The 20,385-nt window shown below is 38.4% G+C and overlaps 1 protein-coding gene across 2 annotated transcripts in view; it reads left to right on the forward strand.

Moving 5' to 3' along the window:
• Positions 1–18,961, forward strand: part of RGP1 (RGP1 homolog, RAB6A GEF complex partner 1) — a 35,271-nt gene extending 16,310 nt beyond the window's left edge. For both annotated transcript variants that reach the window (XM_001367869.4, XM_007498792.3), the window contains 2 exons: positions 17,547–17,629; positions 18,363–18,961. The gene's annotated coding sequence lies outside the window, so the exon portion shown is untranslated. The remainder of the gene's footprint in view (positions 1–17,546; positions 17,630–18,362) is intronic.
• The last annotated feature ends 1,424 nt before the right edge of the window (positions 18,962–20,385 follow it).

Here is a 20,385-nt window from a genome sequence, read left to right on the forward strand (position 1 = left end):
CTATATTTAGAATGATCTTCCCTTTCTCTGTTTCTTGTACTAGATTTGTCTTTGTTTCCATGTGGCAATTTCCCGCCCCCTCCTCCCCCCCTATCTACCTCATTCTACAGTCAAGGGCCAAGCCCAGTTAAACGTCTTCCCCAATTGCAGGCCTACTTCAGCCATCTCCATGAAGATTTTTTAGATTCCTTTTAGCCCAAAGTAATCTTTCCTTCTTCAGATTGAAGTTGCATTTTATATATATTTTTTGTGGGAACAATTTCTGTATATATTGTAGAAAGTTATTTGTATTCATGGCATCATTTCAGTTATACTCACAATGAACTTTAAGAGGCAGAGACTGTAGCTTATTAATTTTTATCTTCCTCTAGTCTTAGCACAGTGTCTTAGGCATAGAAGGCACTCAAAATCTTGAGTAAGAAGGAAGCTTTTTTTGAATTAATGTCTTCCTCAATATCTTCTCTTCATATCTAATGTTATAAGCTCCTTGAAGGGAGGGACTGACTGCCTTTTGCCCTTTTTGTATTCCCAGCAATTTAGCATAGTGTCTGGCACATAATAGGTGTTTAATAAATGTTTATTGATTGATTACATTTTAACTTTGTCATAATGCAGAATGGCTTAATAGATAGTGTACTAGATTCTGACCTGGGTTTCTATCTTACCTCTGATACTTAACTAGTTGTGTGATCTTGAGTAGCCTGATATGATTATCAGTTTCATCTATAAAATGAGGATGATAACAACTGTTGTATCTGCTTCACAGGGATAATATGAAATAATATATATAAATTTCAAACTGCAAGTATGTGTCAGTTATTACCACTGACATTTAAAAAAACCTAAACACTTGTCAAGTCCTATACAGAGAATTTATAGGCCTATTCTCTGATCTATTGGTATGTATAAAAACATTGATATAAACATGTACAGATGAAGGTATGCTTAACAGAAATAATTAAATTATAATATGAATATATGTATATATTCAGTATATGTCACCTGCTATATATGTATAATGTTATATATGAATGTGTATCATAGTATTATAAACATGAAGATGAAGTACACATTAGAATTTAAATGCAAGACTAAATCCATACCTGGGATAAAGATCTGGGAGCAGCCATGGAAATTTCCTGTCTATAATGAACAAGAGTAAGAGGAAAGAGTTCTTCAGGACAGATTGAGAGCATTTAATGAAGGAGCTAATGTTTTAAGAATTGGGAGAGTTGACTTATTGGGAAAGGGAAATGATGTATTGGTAAGGGGTTAGTTGGAACAAACTTCAAGGTCTCTGCCAACTCTAAAATTCTATGAAAAATGGGAAGATGTTCCAAGAATATAAGAATTGCTATACTGTGTTAGATCTAGGAGTCTGTTGACATTAGGGTCATGAATGGACAGTCCTGCTTTTTTCCCTTGATATCATCTAAAGAGATTAGGAAGATATCCCCCAAAATATCCACAAATATTCAATCTTTGTCAACTTTGCATTTATGTCTTCAATACCACTGAAACTGCCTGTATCACATTCTCTTCTGATGACTTTGAATTCTAAAATCCTCTGCTAATTTTTGATGACCACAAAGCACCCTACAGATTTAGTAAATCTTAAAAAATAATCACATCTTTGAGTCTGTATTTTTCTAGGGTTGGATGCTTCTAGCATTTTTCATAAACCTCCATAGTTTGACATAGGGCTGTGGTGTGGATTGTTGTTGGGGGCAGCGTGTTTTCCTGTGAAGGAATTTGGGCTTTCTGTTTAAAATGAGATGTTTATCACTCTCATCTTTTAATGATTTAGCTACTACTTAAGCATTAGATTTTTCTGTTTCTATCTGCCTTCCTTATCTATCTTCTTCTTTAGCCAAGGTTCACACTGTCTTCCCCAGGCCCAATAGCTTGAGTCTTTAGGAACTGCTCCCCATCTCTCTGCCCTAGGCTTGACCCTGCAATGGCATAGTTGCTTCATTACCCACATTTTTCCCTACAAGTCTTCCCCCTGCTTCAGTTTTGCTTCCGCTCTTGGCACTATGATGCCAACATAAATAGGGAGGCCACAGGTTACCAGGACAACCGGAGCACAGGAAACCGTAAAGGTTCAGGGCTCCCACAGGCATCACAGACTGTGGCTCAATTGCCTTGATTTCTCCCCAGGGAGTCAGCCCCGCCTCTCATCTATCTACCTCCTTCCCCTAAATTACCCAGTAGCCCTTGTCTGAGGCACAAGTATGTGTTCAGGATTGGCGGATATTCAGGCCTAAGCAAAGACCTGGGTCTTCTTCATCTTCCACAGATCCTGATTTTCTTGCCCTGGAAACATGGAGTGGTTTGGAGTGAGATAGGAGACACTGTAGATATTCTCCAGAGTTCTTATTGAGCAAACATCCACTTCTAACTTTTTCATTTGTCTGTTTGATGATAGATGTTGATTGGAATAAAATGATTAAGCTCCTTTAGTACTTGTCTTACAGTTTTTGAGTCATAGTCATTTATATTTACTTAATTGGCTTGGATCAGTAGGATCATAGGATTGTAGATTTAGAATGGAAAAAGGATCTTTGGGGCCATGTGGTTCAACCCCTTCATTTTATGGGTGTGGAATTAAGTTACAAGGTCACATCAGTAAGAAGCAGAATTAGGATTCAAACCCAAGGCCTCTGTAAATCCACTGCTCTTTCTACTTGATGCCTCATTATAATTAAACTGGCCTTGATTATATGACATTGCCTTTCTTGGACTCAGAACTCATCCTTTCTCATGATTTCAACCAATGATTCTTGGATTACATTTGAGTATAACTCTTCTCACCCTCTACTCAAGTATTTAATATTTTCTCAATGCTTAAAAATTATTCCTTAAAATTGTAGATAGAGTTCCACCTATGATGAAACATACTACTCACCTCCAGCCGGAGTGGTGATAGGCTCAGTTTGCAGACTGAGACATATTTTTGTCTCTGGATATGGCCAGTGCAAGAAGGGATTTGTTTTGCTTTACTGTACATATTTATTACAAGAGTTTTAGCTTTAATTTCTGTTTTGCAGAGGGGAAAGGAGGTGAGAGGGAAAGAAAGTGAATTTTTATTAACTGAAAAATAGAAACTAAATAAAAAATATCATAGAATCTTAGACTAGGAAGGGGTTTTACAGGTTATTTAGGCCAACTTTCTCCTGAATGTAAGAAACCTTGTTCCCAGAAATATTTCTGGGAAATGGTCCTTTAACCTCTGCATAAACATCTCCAGTAACTGGGAACTTGATATCTAAGATTGCCTATTTTATTTTAGAGGAGCTCTCATTGTTAGATTTTACCTCAAACACCACTATACTGGTTTCCTCAAATGTCTATCCTAGCTCATACCAATTTCTACTTGGACCTTGCTGACATGTAAACTCAACCAGAAACCAAACTCCTTATCTTCCCTTCTTTATGCAATTATCTTTTTCTAATTTCCATCATTGACTATTGCCAGAGACACTATCATTTCCTCTCAAAGCTTACATCACATACAAAGTCAGATGCATTTCTTCTTCTGTTTCCACAGCTACTATCCTAATACAGATTCTTATCTCCTGATGCTGACATTATTCTACTATTCACTTATCTGCTTTGTGTGTATTTGAATCTATTGTTCCAGTATTGCTGCCAATTGAGACACATTCATTAGGTAGTACCCCCTACCTCAAGAACATATAGCTACTCCCTATATGTAAGAATTTTTGTTATGACATGGTGTGGGTGATAGCAGGTTTTTATATCAGATTTATTTAGGATTCTCCTTGGTATCTGTTACATTCCTTTTGATCTAGCTTGCTCAAAAATCTTATCTTTACATAGGCAAATGAATAGATAACACAGTAGCTAGTTAAAAAAACCCTCACAAAAACACAAAACTGATAACCTAGAATTCTCAGTGTCTCTTTCCTAGTCATTCATTTGGTAACATTGGGAAATACAAAAGAAAATCATAATTGAGCCACATCTGTCACTATTCAGAGATCAGCTTCCAGGCATATAGAATCATAAGAAATTTGATTTTAGAAATCATCTAATTTCTCTTTCTCTTTTATTTTGCAAATGAGGGAACTGAGGCCCAGATCTTTTCCTTTCTAGCTTCAGCCCCAAATTCACATTTACTGCTATTCACAGCTCTATTTCTATCTCGGCTTACTATGCTGTATTGTAGATAAAAGGAGCAGTGGTTTAAAGAGAGGAGAGAAATGTGAAGTGGGTCAGTAAAAAAGAACACTGTAGGCAAGGCATATTTGAGGTCCCTTTAAGCCTTTTTTGCTTCATTTTCTTTTTGCCTATTTGTTTAGAAAACTATTCCACCCAGCAAAAAGTAATGTTCTTAAAAAAAAAAAGTAATGTTCTTGAGTTCTAATCAAAACTTGTCAACCATGTAGAAGGAAGCAGAAACCATATGGCCAGTGTAAATGGATAGATTATTTAAAGAAAAACTCTTGAAAGCCTTCTAATAGCAAAGCATCACACAAGAGAAAGTCCCCAAGGGACTATCTCTTCTAGGAAAAATGGCAACTTGCTTCCCCCCCCTCCCCACTTTTTAAACCCTTACCTTCTGTCTTGGAATCAATACTATGTATTAGTTGCAAGGCAGAAGAGTGATAAGGGCTAGGCAATGGGTGTTAAATGACTTGCCCAGGGTCACACAGCAGAGAAGTGTATGAAGCCAGATTTGAACCTAGGACCTCCCGTCTCTAGGCATGGTTCTCAATCCACTGAGCTACCCAGCTTCCCCCCCTTTCCATTTTTGTAGAACTGAGGCACCTCATATAGTAGGCTTCTTCATTTATTATTTACTCATTTCAGTTGTGGCTTGACTCTTTATGACTCCATTTGGGGTTTTCTTGGCTAGGATATTAGAGTGATTTGCCATTTCCTTCTCTAGCTCATTTTATAGATGAGGAAACTGAGGCATATAGTGTGAAGTGATTTGCCCAGGGTCACATAGCTAGTAAGTGTCTGAGGACAGATTTGAACTCAGGAAGATGAGTCTTCCAGACTCCAGGCCTGGGGTTCTATCCATGGTGTTGCCTAGCTGCTCTATGCTTCTGCTTCCTCAACTCCATTCCCTACAACAAATTCCCTACAATTGCTTCCCCTATGATCAGGATTCCTTAATGATTATGTATCTGCAGTCCACAAGTACTCTAAAAATTGTATCATATTTCAATAGTGTTACATATTGAATGTGCTTTTTTTTTTTTAACCTGGAATCAATAATGGGGAGGTAAAAAACAACTTTGTTACAGCTGGACCAGCTACTTCTCTTGGTTAGGATGTAGCTGTGTGAAACACAGAGTTCCTTTTGGGACAGATGACCCTTTGCACTGGTTTGTTGAGGCCAGTAGATCTATAATCTTTGTACTCTGCTAGCCTACTCCTCCCCAACTTAGACTTGAATTTTTGATCATTTGGGGTCAGTGCTCCTCCTCCAGGTCTAAGATACTTTGTAGGTCTACACCCATAAAACTATAGCTCACAAGTTCCCACTGGTGCACTTAGCTTTCATGAGTTATCCAGGAAACTATTTGCTCAAAGCATTTAGTGAGATCAAATAGCAAAAAAACAATAGTCATTAAACATCTTAAATATGGGATGCAGTCTACACACAATGTCACTGGGAGGAGCGGGCACACTGTAGAGTACACTGGTAGAGAGACACCCATTTAGGGAATCCATTTAATCCAGGCTACTCGCACATCTAGCATTTAGGGGGCCTTCTTTCTTTCCCTGGTAGCATCCTCATGCTGTTTTTCCCAGGGTGCAGTTTCTCTGTTGAGCAGGTTATATGGCAACCTTCCTTGGGCCATTTGCTCAGCTCCTAGTAGCTAGGATTGCTTTTCTTTAGGACTCAAAAGGTTTATTATTCCTTAGAACTGTCTTCCACCTCAATTTGTGAGGCTCCTGGGTGTCATGTTGCTTACTAGGTAAGTAGCTCCATTGCAGCTTGTCATGGCCAATGGAAAAGGGAAATAATCCTCCCTCATCTCCAAGTGAAGGAACAATTCCTCCTCAAGAACTAGCTTCTTCCATAGTTGATTTCCCCCCCAGTTGCTAGTAATCACATTGCTCAGAACTTTCTTGTTCTTTGACTCTCCTGGCTCTCTTAGAGAGTAGGGCTCATTTCTAAGGAGACACCTGAAATGTGGCCAGTCCTTTGTCAGCCAGTGGCCGACTAGCTGTCTTTTAATTCGATAGCCTTTTTCATAACTTGTATAGGAGTAACAGTACAAGCCCTTTCTATCCATTTGAGACCTTAAAACCCTATCTCTATTCAAGGTCATTGTCACCTGCTTTTTACTTTCTATGATTACATCAGTTGGGCTGGGAGGGGGGAGGGAAGGAGAACAAAATGAGTTAATCAGGCTGTCCTTACTCCCCACCCTGCACAATCACAGTTTACTGGCAACCTCTCTCAATACAAAAAGCTCTGAAATACCCTCCTTGTTTACATTTTCACTATACCACAACTTTGACTGGAAGCATATGAAATAGGAAGAGAAAAAAATGGAAAGAAGATGGTTCTCGTCTCATGAACTGGACAGATTGCAACATAGAGATGTTAAGTTTTTATGCTGTGGCATAGTCATCATCATCAAATATTTACTGAGAGTCCACTGTATACATGGTAAAAGCCAAGAAAATGTTCTTTGCTTCCACCACTGATTCCACAAAGCCTCATCCGACGGAACTGTTTTAGATTGTTGGCAGCCTATTTCATCCTGGCTGTCTGATGAATGGGGAACTATTTTCAATCTAATGTTGTGCTTTAAAAAAACTTAAGAAAAATTAAAAGGTGACATCTATAATGGACTGTTAACCTAATCTGTTCCATATTTCTAACACTTGAGGCATATGTCCAGGAGAATAATATTATCAAGGACAGTAAATACTGTAGAAAGAAAAGCAGAGTTACTTAAATTCTCTTTCCTCTGCCAAGCAGAATGATCTTTTGAATGAGGATAGTATGAAAATAGTTAATAGGGAGTTGAAATTTAAGATTAAGTGAAGAGATAAGGGAGTACCTAGTTGCCCCCAATGAGAACAAGTTACTAGTCCTGAATGAATTCTATCTCAGAGGACTGAAATTCACAGAAAGTGTTAGGAAACCCTTTTCTACCAAAGAAAGCCTTTAAATAAATGAGTCTTGGGCCAGTGAAAAATAGTTTGTGGTGACTTGCTTGAATATTTTATATTCTTCCTCTCCTTCCTTCTGAAAACAAAACAACTTATAGTAGCTAAATAATTAAGAGATTAAGAACTAGAAGTAAAACTTTTTCAAAATAAATAGTAAAAATACAATGGAATTACCTAATACTTTCAGTTTAGAGAAGAAAAAAAGGGAAGACAAAACAAAAAAGAAATGGCATAAAAGAACAACATAATTGGGTCAAACCTATGGTTCATTCTATCTCTGAAAGGAGCACCAAAGGTTTTTGGGGAGGGTTCTCTTATTCTCCCTGTTTGATATTTAATATAGATTACTTTATGATTACTATGTCACCTATGAATTTCTCTAACTTTTAAAAAACTTTAGTGTTAGGAGCATTAGGACTCATGAGTTGGAGACTGATAATTAACATGCTAAGGACAACAAAAATGGGTTGTTTTTTAGCTATGTTGGGGATAAGAGGAGGTTTAAAGGAGGGAAAGGATAGGGTAGATATGACAGTAACAGAATCAGTTGGTCAACAGGCACTAACTATGTGTCAGGAACTGTTTTAGGCAGGAAGAAATTACTCAACTACTATTTTGCTTCTATTTTCTCTATCAAAGAGAGGATGGTCAATGGAAAAGGAAAGATATAATAAAAATTGTTATCAAAGGATTGAAAACTAAGACAAGTGTGAAGGAAGCAAGACAGCCCCTAATTGCCCCCAGTTCAAGTCACCAGACCTTGAAATAACTTGATAATGTAATTTTTGTTAATGATCTTTAAAAGAATGTGAAGAAGTGCAGGGGGCAGCTGGGTAGCTCAGTGGATTGAGAGCCAGGCCTAGAGACCTAGAGGTCCTAGGTTCAAATCTGGCCTCAGACACTTCGCATTTGTGTGACCCTGGGCAAGTCACTTGACCCCCATTGCCTAGCCCTTACCATTCTTCTGCCTTGGAGCCAATACACAGTACTGACTCCAAGATGGAAGGTAAGGGTTTAAAAAAAAATGTGAAGAAGTGGAGAGGGCAAATGAGATCTGTAAGCTACAGTTTGGTGTGCTTGATCTTAGTTCTTAATAAAATTAATGAACATATTGTTAAAAGGATAATTGACAAGCATTTGGAGAGGGAGGAAGTGATCAGTAAGTACCAGTATGGTTCTTTTTTTTTCTTTTTCTTTTTTAAACCCTTACCTTCTGTCTTAAAATCAATACCGAGTAATGTTCTAAGGCAGAACGGTAAGGGCTGGGCAATTGGTGTTTAAGTGATTTGGTCAATGGCCTCACAGCTAGGAACTCAGATTTGAAATCAGATCCTGCCTGCAGGCCTGGCTCTATCCACCTAGCGGCCTCCCCCTTTTTTGAGCCAATATAGCTCTTATTGAACAGACTAGACTAACTTAATTTTCTTTCTTGATAGGGCATCTAGATTGGTAAGTTAGAGGAATGCTGTAAACATAATAAGACAGCTAGATTTTAAATTTCATTTGCCATCCTTATAGACAAGATATAGAGTTGTAAGCTAGATATTCAGATAATTAGGAGGATATGGCACTGGTTAATTGACTAGATCTCAAAAGTTAATGGGCTACTTTAAACCTGGAGGGAGATCTTTAGTAGAATCCATCAGGGATTTGGCCTTAGCTTTGTACTATTTAATATTCTTATTCATCACTTAAATGAGGCCACAGATGTTCTTATTGAATTTGCAGATCTCATGAAGCTGGGAAAGATAGCTAAAATTGCTCAAAATCATGATCCAAAGATCCAAAGATATCTCAGCAGGATTGAACAATAGGATAAATCTGGTACAATGATTTGAGCTCTCAGCAAGGAAACTCACTTTAGGGTACTGAGAAATTAAGTGATTTTCCCAGGGTTAGTCAGTGAACAAGCATTTATTGTATACCTTCTATATATCTGGAACCTAAAGAAGGGCAAAAATAGGGGTTTTGTTCTATAGGAGCTCACATGCAAATAACTATACAAACTGCATAGAGCATAAATGGAAGGTCATCTCAGAGGGAATGATTAGCAGTTAAGAATGGGATAGAGGATTAGGAGAAATTTTCTGCACTGAACTAAGTTTTGAAGGAAGTCCATGAAACCAAAGGGTGGAGGTGAGAATATTTCAGGGACAGGGACTATGAAGGGGCCAGATGGTGAAGGCATTAAAAGCCAAACGAGATAGTTGATCCTGAAGGCAGTATTGAGCCATTGGAGATTATTGAGTAGAGAGGTAGTAGCATGGTCATACTTCTGCCTTAGGAAAATCACTTTGGCATTGGATGAGTAGATGAACTGAAATAGGGAGAACAGTCAGATGGTTATTGCAACAGTGCAATCACGAGGTGATGAGGGCCTGCCAGGGTCGGGGCTATGTGACTAGAGAAAAGGGGATATTTCAGGGTAATATGAGTGAGGACTACAAGACTGTGAGCTTGAATGATTGGAAATGGTGGTACTTTCAAAAAATAACAGAGAAGTTGAGAAAAAGGGAAAAGGTTTTGAGGAAAAGTTAATGAATTCTGTCTTGAACATGCTGAGTTTGAGTTGCCTTTGGGACATCCAGCTCAAGATACCTTAAAGTCATTTGGTGATGTGAGATGAGAATTCAGAAGGGACATTAGGGCAGGATATAGAGACCTGAGAATCATTTGTTTAAAGGTGATAATAACTGAGCCATGGGAGATACAAAAATCACAAGTGACATAATATTTTGACGGAGAAGAGAAGAGGGCCCAAGACAGGCTTGAGAATTAGAAACTTATGGTTAGTAGGCTTGACTTGGATGAAGATCTAGAAAAGGAGACTGGGAAGCAGAGATCATAAAGTTAGAGAGAGAACTAGAAAAGAGCAGTTTCATAAAAACCTAGAGAAGAGAGAATATCTGGGGAAAGAGGGTGTCAGATACTGAAGAGAGTTCAAGAAGGGATGAAGATTAAGAAAGGACTATTAGATTTGGCAATTAAAATATCATTGTTAACTTTGAAAATAACACATTTCAGTTGAATGAAAGATGCAGAGAGATTATAGGACAGGAGTGGAGAGAAAGTATAGGGAGTTTGTGATTATAAATGGCTTTCTCAAGTAGTTTAGACTCAAAGGGAAGGAGAAAAAAATGGGATAGCAGGTAGCAGGGATGGTCAGATCAAGTGAGGATTTTGTTAAGGGTAGGGAGATGTGTTAAATTTATAGGTTAAGGGCCGGAGAGAGGGAGAGAATAAGATTATAAAAAGAGAGGGTAGGGATGATGGTGGGAGCAGTCTGATGGAGAGTAAGGGATAACATAATGGGTATGTTGAGGAATTTTCCTTGGAAGGAAGTTAGATCACTTCATGTAAAGGAGATAGTAGAGGAAGAGAATTGAATGATGTGAGATGAGGGGAAGGGAAGAAGAAGGTGTTGGACAAAAAGCCAAAGGATTCACACATAGAGTACAGCAAAAAAAAAAAAAAGGAATGAATTCATCAGAAGTTCAAGATAATAGCTAACATTTCTGTAATTTATCATGTGCTAGGCACTGTGCTAATCACTTTACAATTATTGCCTCACTGGATCCTCATGACAACCCCAGGAAAGTAGAAGTGATTATCCCCATTTTACAGGTGAGGTTGCTGAGGCAAACTTAAGTGACTTGCCCAGGGTAACACATTGAGTAAGTGTCTGAGGCTGGATTTGGATTTAGATTTTTCTGGATTCTAGACCTAGTGCTCTATCTATTGAGCTGCCTATCTGTTTCAGGATAGGAAATAGAGAATAGTGCATACATGATTGCTTGTGAAAGAATTGAAGGAATTAATGTCAGAGGTTGCAGGGACAAAAAAAAAGACAGGGTTAGGCATCATAAGGCTTAGAGAAAGAATAATAAGACATTATGATCAAATAATGGAATTTTGTAGTTTATGAATATGGAAGTGGAATTCTTGTAAATGATAGCAAGATTAATGGTATGACCATTTCTATGTAGATGAGGTAGAGTGGAAGACTAGTTCAATGGAACTGAGTAGATTGAGGAACCAGGCAGTTGGATATTTGAAGGACTCACATCAATGTGTGTGTTGAAGCCTCCTTCTATGAGAGCAAGAGTTAGGGTGGAGAGAATGACAGTGATCTAGGCACTGAATTTATTGAAGAAGGAAGGAGAATTTCAATAAAGGTTAATCGAGTCAGCAGTGTGACATGGCACCTGCAAAATTTAATGCAGTTTTAGGCTATTAAGAGAAGTGTAGTATTTACAGTAAGGGTGGTACTCTGCTCTGATCAGGCCACATCTGGAATGTTATGCTGGCACCACAGTATTTTAAGAAGACTGTCAAGCATATATCTGATATGTGTCTAGAAGAGAGTGAATGACCCTGGTGGTGAAGTGATAGAACCTGGGAGTGTTTAGTAGAAAGAAGAGAAGTCTTGAGGGTAAAGGATATGGTAACTACCTTCTAAAATTAGAAGGGCTGTTACATGAAAGAGGGATGGTAGTTGTTTTGCTTGGCTCCAGAGAATGGAACTTGGAGCACTGGATGGTTGTTTAGAAATGGAGCTTTAAGCTCCACAAAACACTACCACCAACAGCTAACTTTCTAACAACTAATCCTACTATCCAAAATGAATGTGCTATCTTGAGAGGAAATAGATTCCCTCTCACTAGAGATCTTTAAGCAGAGGATGGGTGATCTCTTGTCAGGGTTGTTCTAGAGGTGGTTTTTGTTCAAGTAATGGAAGGAGTGGGCAGTCTTTGAGATAATTTCCAACCCTTAAAATTCTATTGAAAAAAAATTTTATCTTCTCTTGGGAATTATCAGTAGCTTAATTTTACTGTTAAGTAAAAGTTGCATTTTGGTAGGGTCTTACATTTTTCAAGGAAAGTCCCCTTGGTATGACAGGTGAATAAGCATCAGTTTTGCTCATTCCCTCCTTCCATAGTGTTATAGAGTTGATACTTTTTTCCTTTGATTTGAGTTGATCAAGGACCAATGCCAATCTCTTCCACATCATCTGTGACAGATGGTTCTCTTACTTCTGTTGGGATACCTCTGGTGTTTTGGTATTCCAGGCTAATCAAGAATCACCTTTTAGCCTGTCTTTACATAACTTTTTGTTAATTTTCCTTGTCCTTATTAACTTTGTTCTCTCTCTCTCAAAAGGGCTGCTTATGAAGGTAGTGAGCTATCCTATAACTGGAGGGGGCTTCAAATAGAATCTAGGTGACCCTCTACAGTTGTTTAGGTGGGAAATTGAACAGGTGACTGATAAGAGCTCTTCCACTTCTTAGAGCCATTACTTCTTGAGATAAAGTGACCCAGAAATGTTTATAGTGTCCTATGATTTGTACAAAGGAAAGCTTGTTTCGTTTCTCTTTTAATACTTTTAGTTCCTCTCTTAATCATGTATAATACTTATGTCAGCTATTTTGACTGTAAACACATTGGGCTTCTTTTCAGGTCCTGTCTATAATGATTCCTACAACATGTGTCACTTTTCTGATCATTTGGAGCCTATTCTACTAAAAGTATAGTTTGTACTTTTTCCATCCTAAATACATGATCTTACACTTAGCCATAAATCCAATCTTCACAGGAGTAAATGCAGTCAGAATTGTGCCTAGGAATATCACTTTAACATTTATGTGGAATATGTACTGGAGTGGGGGAAAACTGGAGGGCAGAGAAAATAATTAGGAGGACACTGAGATAATCAGGTCTAGAAATCTGATGTCCTGAACTGCACTCTCCATTGTGCCTGATGACATCTTTTCATATTCCCCACTCCTCTGCCCAGTGGGGATTTTGTAGTGGAGATTCATACTTCCAACTATGAGATTTTATGAAAAAGAGAGAGAATGAAATAGAAGCAGAAAAACAAAAATAGGCAATTCATGAAAAATAGACTAATTAAGACTACGTATGTTTGGCTTTATTTTTGGTATTGGGAATAGAAAGCCAAAAAGTAAAGGAAGCTTCATTCTACTTGGGAGCTAATATGTTCAGAAGTATCTAGCTATGAGGTAATTTGAAGAGCAATTGGGCCACCAGAGAAAGCCTTCACAAGGAGGTGTCATCGGACTAAAGTCTTGAAGAAAGACACGGATTGTGAAAGGTGGAGATGAGAGAGATCGTATATTCCGGTGTGCCTGGGAGACACACTTGGACAAATTGAGAGAGGCATAAGATGAAATGCTACCTCAGAGAAACTATTAGTATTCACTTTGACTAGAATGTAGAATACTTAAAAGGGGAATAATGTGAATTAATATTGGAAAGATAGTTTGTAGCCAAAACTGGGGGAGACTTTTAGCCATGCTGAAGAATTTGTATTCTGTCTTCAAGGTAATCGGCAGCCATTGAAGACTTTGGAGTGGGGAAGTCACATGGGTAGGCTTTGCTAATTTAGGAAGATTATTTTGCTAACTGAGAGGAGGTTGAAGAAGAAAGGAGGAAGATACTAGAAGCCAGTATACCATTTATATGATCAGCTTAATGACTTTCTTTACACAATTCCAAACTGTTTTTCAGAAGGGTAGATTCTTTGATTTCATTATCCTCACATAACAGTTTTTACTGCATGCACTGAGAATCAATGAAGCTAAGCTACCAGCTCAATTCTCCATGGCCAGAGGTTCCCCTGTGGAGTCAGCTCTTTTTCTATGACTGAAAGCCTTTTAACTACTTTGAGGATGAATTCTCAGACTTATTGTTGCCTCTGCTGTGGCTGAGACCAGCTGGAGGTTATAAAATGCCCCAACTTTGGGGATTGAGTTTCAGCTGATGGTACTGATGGTATTAGAATGGAATAGCCATGTGCTAGATGCTTTTTGCACTAAGCCCCACAGAACAGATCTTTGTTTCATCTGGATGATGAAGGCAGCAGAATCTTGGATCAAATCCATTATTAATGGATTTATTTGTGAGATACTTTCATAAACATATCATATTTCACATGTATTTTGTTGTATGTCAACCCTCCTCCATCTGAAAAGAGGTTTCTATAAACTGATTGCTTGGGTGAGTTTTATATGGGTTTAAAAATAGCTCAATATTGGATTTGAGAACAAAATGAACCTGTATGTGATTTTTTTTATCTTAAAGTGAAGGAAGAACATTTAGACCTGTGTGCTAATTAGTAAATGCTTGTTGACTGATTGACTGTTTATAGGATGGAGGAGACTAGATATCACTCTAGTATCTTTCCCTGAACCCAAATGGGTCATGAAGAATAAGATTGAAATGACTGAACAACACCCCAATTTTTTGATACCCTCATAGTTTTCAGTTTGTCACAACAAAAAAAATTGTTATGAATATTTTTGTATGTATGTGTTTTTCCTTTTTTCTTTGGTCTATTTTGGGTAATAGGCCTATTTGGTACAGTGGAAAGAACACTAGACCAGGAGCCAAAGGGAGCCATTGGACATTTTTGAGGAAAACAGTGTGGCGATTGATCTTGTGCATTAGCAAGATTAATTTATTAAGCACCTACTATATGTGCAGGTGCTAGGTATGCAGACATAAAAATTAAATTATCTGTTCTCCAGAAACTTGTATTCTATTGAAGGAGACAACAAATAGATCACCAGGTAGATACACAATAGATACAAAGTAAAGACAAGGCAATATCAGGGGTGACTCTAGCAGTTGGGGATCAGGAAGAGCTTCCTGTTAGAAGATGGTCTTGGAGCTGAGCTTGGAATAAGGCCAGAAATTCTAGGAAGGGAAGGAGAGAATGTAGCTGAGGCATGGACGACAGCCTGTACAAAGGCACAGTGTGCATGGGAGGTGGGATAGCATGTTTGAGGGACAGCACATAGGCCTTTTTGGTGGGACTACAGAATTCATGAAGGGAGATGTAGTATGCAAACTTGGAAAGATGGCTGGATATAGGAGCCAGATTGTGACAGGTCTTAAAAAATGACATAAAAGAATTTGTAATTGTTTTTAGGGACAACAGGGAGCTATTGAAATTTCTTGAGTAGAGTAGTGATATGGTAAGAACTGTGCCTTTGGCAGTTATGAGGAATATGTGAATGGGAGAAACTGGAGGACAGAGAGAATAATTAGGAGGATACTGAGATAGGCTGGGCTAGAAGTCTAATGTTTTGAACTAATGTGGTAGCCATGAAAGGAGTATATAGCAAGAGATATTATGGGTCACTTCCTTGTGTCCTTAGGCAAGTCACTCTCTCTTTGACCCTCAGTTTTCCCATCTCTAAAATGAAGGTGTTGGACTCAATAATCTTTCAGATCTTTTTTTTAGTTCTATTAGATTTTTTTTCCACCTGGAAATTGGTTGATAAAATTGGGAACTATTTTGCATTTGGATAAGAATGGCTTTTCTTTTTTTTAAATTAAATTTTATTTTTTTCCAGTCGTACAGCATTTATTTTTTCCTCTTTTTACCTCCCCTACTATTGAAAAAAGAAAAATGAGATCTTTGTAACAAACATGCATAGTTGAGCAAAAAACCTTTCCATATTGGCCTTGCCCAGAAAAATGTATCTTGGTCTGCATATTAATTTATCATTTTTGTCAGGATTCTAAATCATTGGCTCTGTGGAATCAGGGTTGGCCATTGTGTTGATCAGTGTTCTTGTCATTCAAAATTGTTTGTTTTTATAATCTGTTTACTGTAGAAATTGTTCTCCTGATTTCTGTTAACTTTACTTGGTTCATTACAAAATTTTTTAGGTTTCTCTGAAACCATCTTTTTTGAAATGTCTTAATGCAGAGGTGTCAAATTGGCAGCCTGAGAGGGAATATGGTGGGAACCATATTAAAATGTAATTGGAAAATATTTAACAAAAAGACGAGTATAATATAGCATAGATAATGGCAGTATGTGTATTTCTAAGTCAGTAGGTGTGTGCAGGGATTGGTTTTTACTTGAGTTTGACATTGTCTTTTTCTTTTTAAAGACCTTACCTTTCATCTTAAAACCAATACTGTTTATTGGTTCCAAGGCAGAAGAGTGGTAATAGCTACACAATGGATTTAAGTGACTTGCCCAGAGTCACACATCTAGAAAGTGTCTAAGGTCAGATTTGAACCCAGATCCTCTGGACTCTGGGCCTAGCACTTTATCCACTGTGCTATCTAGTGGCTCCTGGATTTAGTTACTTTCAATACATTGATTATGGAATATTTTCAGCTCTATGATAGGAATGAAATCACATTTCCATTTCAGTCTTTTCTCTGATGTATAAGGAATCCGGTGTTTATGTGACACTTGCCTTTTAATAACAACAGCATTTATAGCATTTTTTTTTTTGCAAAGCTTTTACAAAGTTTTCAAAGAACTTTACAAATATCTCATTTTATCCTCACAACAATCTTGGAAGGTAGGGGCTATTTTTTCCCCTAAAAATGAAGCAGAGTAAGTGACTTACCCAGGGCTACAAAGCTTATATAGTGTTTGAAGTTAAAACCGGGCTCTGGAGTTAGGAAGACTCCAGGCACTCTACTTACTGTACCACCTAGTTGCCAACCTAAGAAGATGATAGATTTTAGGTTTTAGATCTGGAAAAGACTTTAGAAATCATATATTCTGGGCTCAGTGGATTGAGAGTCAGGCCCAGAGTTCATGACTACTTTTGCCCAAAGTTCTTAAATTCTAACTATAGATAGAAACTGAAGAATAGAGCCCCTACTCCCCTGGAATAGTCTTCTTTGAAGTGGACCTTTCTAAATCTCAGTTATATCTTTTAGAATACATTACCAAGCAGGTGATTTGGGAGCCAGAGCCTGCTTTTAAAATGTTTTTGAGTAATTTTAAATGTTTAAACCACTGTAAAATGTGTTAATTAAAAAAATGTGTTAATGTGCTAAGATCCTTAGCATATGGAATAGATGTTACAGATTTGATAAATCAGTTCCCAGATGGCTAAGGGGAGGCATTTTAAAACTAAGGAAATGGAGGCAGCTAGTGGAGAGAGTACTAGGCCTGGAGATGGAAGGTCCTAGGTTCAAATATAACCTCAGACACTTCCTGTCTGTGTGACCTGGGCAAGTCACTTAACCCCCATTGCCTCCCCCTTATCTCTCTTCTGCCCAAGATAAAAGATAAGGGTTTTTTTTTTTTACAAAAATGAAGTTAACCTAGTTACAGGGATATACATGTGTATGTAAGCTTAGAGCACAATAGTGGTCTCATAGTTTGGTGTTCCGGGATTCTTCTTTGTCTGCCACCCTGGCTGGGGCTAAAAGAAGCCAAGATGATCTAGTAAAAAAAAATGTAAATAAATTCCAACTTTTTTTCATCAGCCCTTTCTTCTTTTCTACTTCTCTTCCCTATCTTTCCTCTATATTGAAAAGTGTTACTTTGAAATATACCTTACTGACTTCTTATTTCTCAAAACTTTTCTTTGTGGCAGGTTCTGTTGGTATTCTGTCCCATCTGATATGAAGTAGGAAGATCACACTCTGATTTGGTGTAGACCAAGAAGCAAGCAAACAGGTGACTGATGTGGGGGAGGAATAGGAGGGCACTTACTGCCCTGGAACCTCAGCGGTCTGGGGCAGGGGGCTCATGTTCCTCTTGTCCAAAGCAAGCCTGAGAAATCAGAATTAATCTCTGGGACATTAGGTTAGTTCTAGGATTCTTCTGAAGAATACTGGGGTTTAGACTTTGGAGGTATAGGTTCGGGGTTCACATTAGAGTTTATTACCATGAACTAGAACCCTGCTGTTTTTGTAGAATTCAGTTTCTCTGGCCCTGTATGTAATCCTTGTGGAGTTAGGAGTGGCCTCAAACAATACTAGCCTTTAGCACCTTGTCTTTCCCAAAATGAAATATTCCATGTACTTGGATCCAGACCTAGGAATCCAGCCTCATCTAGGCTGATCCTTCCCAAGGGAGTAGAAAGTTGGGGAGTCTGTATGTAGCATCACAGAAGCCACTTCAGCCTTAAGGAAAACAGCTTGATCCCACTTGGATGTTATTTAGGCCATAAGGGTCCTTAAACCACTAGACCTTTGCAAGGATTACTTGAGGTCAGCATATAGCTAAAATTGAATTGCCTGAAACTAGAATTTTTTTTAGCCTCCTAGATGATAAAAGTAAACTGCAGTGACAGTAATGAGAAGTATGACAAGCTTCATACAAGAAGCACAAAAATAGAGTTTGTACATCAGATTTAAAGTTGTAAGAAATCTTGGAGATAATTTGATCTAATTCCCTCATTTTACAGATGAAGAAATGGTTCCAGTGAAGAAATGATTTGCCATTTCCTTCTCCAGAGAGGTTAAGTGACTTGTCCATACAGGTAGTACAAGATGAAATTCTGACTCGGGTTCTCTGACATCAAATCCACTGCTTTTCTGTTACATTCAGAAAATTAGGTTACTCCTATTCTTCTGGTAGGTTTGTAGGCATCTGTGTGCTTCTTGAGTGTCTAAAACCCATCATTAAAATCCATTAGATTGTACTCTTCTGGGTAGCAGGGACAGTCATTTTTGGACAAGCACAATACCTGGCACAAAATTTTGTTTATGAGTGCTTAATGTGATTTTCTTACTCGCTGACTACAGCTATGTTTATCTCAAGCTGTTTCTTTCCCTCTGGGTTGCCCTTTCCTTCTTTTCTCTTTCATTCAAGATGAAAGTGATTTGTTTTTGCCTCATTAGTCAAGAGTGCTGAATGGAAAATTCGGACACAACTCAATATGGTTTTTGGCTTAGATTTATGTATACAAGATTTGTCATATACCTTTCTTACACACACCGTCCTCCCCCCCCTCTACTGGGATACCCATCTGTCAATAAATAAATAAGAATTTATTGAATTGAATTTATCCTGAATTTCTACATTGTAGCCACCAGATGTCGCCTTGATGTCAGAGAAATTGCATGTTTTCTTGAGTCCAGCCAGAGAACTTCCTCCCGAGAGCAGTGACATCTGTTAACTTGTGTGGCAGGAAGAGTAGAAGAGGCAAAGAGTTTAAGACCTAGATTTAGAACTAGCTGAGGGACCATATGATTTGACCTGATTTTGACCAGGATTCACTTTAAGGGGGGTTTTTGTTATTGTTGAGGTGTTTTTCAGTAGTGTCTGACTCTTAGTGACCCTATTTGGGGTTTTTACAGATGAGGAGACTCAGGTAAATAGGGTTTAAGTGACTTGTCTAGGGTCGCACAGCTAGTAAGTGTAACTGAATTTGAACTCAAGTCTTCTTGATTCTAGGCCCAGGTGCTCTATCCACTGTGGTACTAAGTTGCCCCTTAAGGGGGAAGGAAGTGAGTTTTTAACTTTTTTTTTCTTTCTTTCTGAAGAAGGAATTCCTCAAGATCTCATTTATATTTCCTCCTTGTAGTCATGACATGAAAGCTGTTATTCAGGCATAGAGCAGTACCTCCAGAATGGAATTCCAAAGAGGGAAAAAAGGAGCTATGGTTCAAAGAGGGAGCATAAAATTGGAAGCAAAGACTTCTGGGGTCCATTTCAGCTGATAAGGACTTGTTGCAGGACCTGGGATAAATCATATTCCAGCTTTCATTTTGTTTCTTTTGAACCAAAAGAAATGTTTTTCTTTTCTTGGGATGGAATGAATTTTCAGTTGTTAAGAAAGTCTGCTTAGTCAGAAAAGATTATGTCCCTCTGCTACTGAGCATTGTGGGGCAATGCAAAAACCAATCTGCAAGACAAAGGAGCAGCTATAGTATCACAGCATTTGGAAAGGAGCTCCAGGACTAGGTGGTGTCGATGAAGACACTGAGTTGCAGGGGGGCAGGTAACTTGTAGCCATCTACAGGTAGGAAGCCTTGGAAGAGGGATGTGACTCCAGTCAGTGCTCCCTTTCCTGGAAGCAATATAAACCTTAAGAGTTAGGAAGTTAGAGACAAGAGAGGAAAGATGGGGCTCACAAGCCTCTGCAGGGACTCAGAGGGAGATAGGAATTCCAGTGAAGTTTGTGGGGAAGCTGAGAGGCCTGTAGGGACCTGGGGATAGAGAAAGGAGTGAAGAGGAAGGCATATGAAGGAAAGTAGAGAATATCATCAGAAAGTTTTCTAGGAATGCACGTTTCCAGGCAGCCCCTCAAAAAGGGCGTCTTGAAGAATGTACGGGGATGAAGGGTTTAGTGGGTAGGCATATGCGCTTAGCTTAGGGATTCTAGGTCACCTTTTGGAGAGAAGACCGTGGAACTTTTTGAGCGGGGCCCAGGGAAAGTGGAGGGGCGAAGAAGCCCAGGGGCTTAGGGGAGAGATGCTTAGAAG

This window comes from Monodelphis domestica, chromosome 7 (genome assembly GCF_027887165.1).
Source record: "Monodelphis domestica isolate mMonDom1 chromosome 7, mMonDom1.pri, whole genome shotgun sequence".
Lineage (NCBI taxonomy): Eukaryota > Metazoa > Chordata > Mammalia > Didelphimorphia > Didelphidae > Monodelphis > Monodelphis domestica.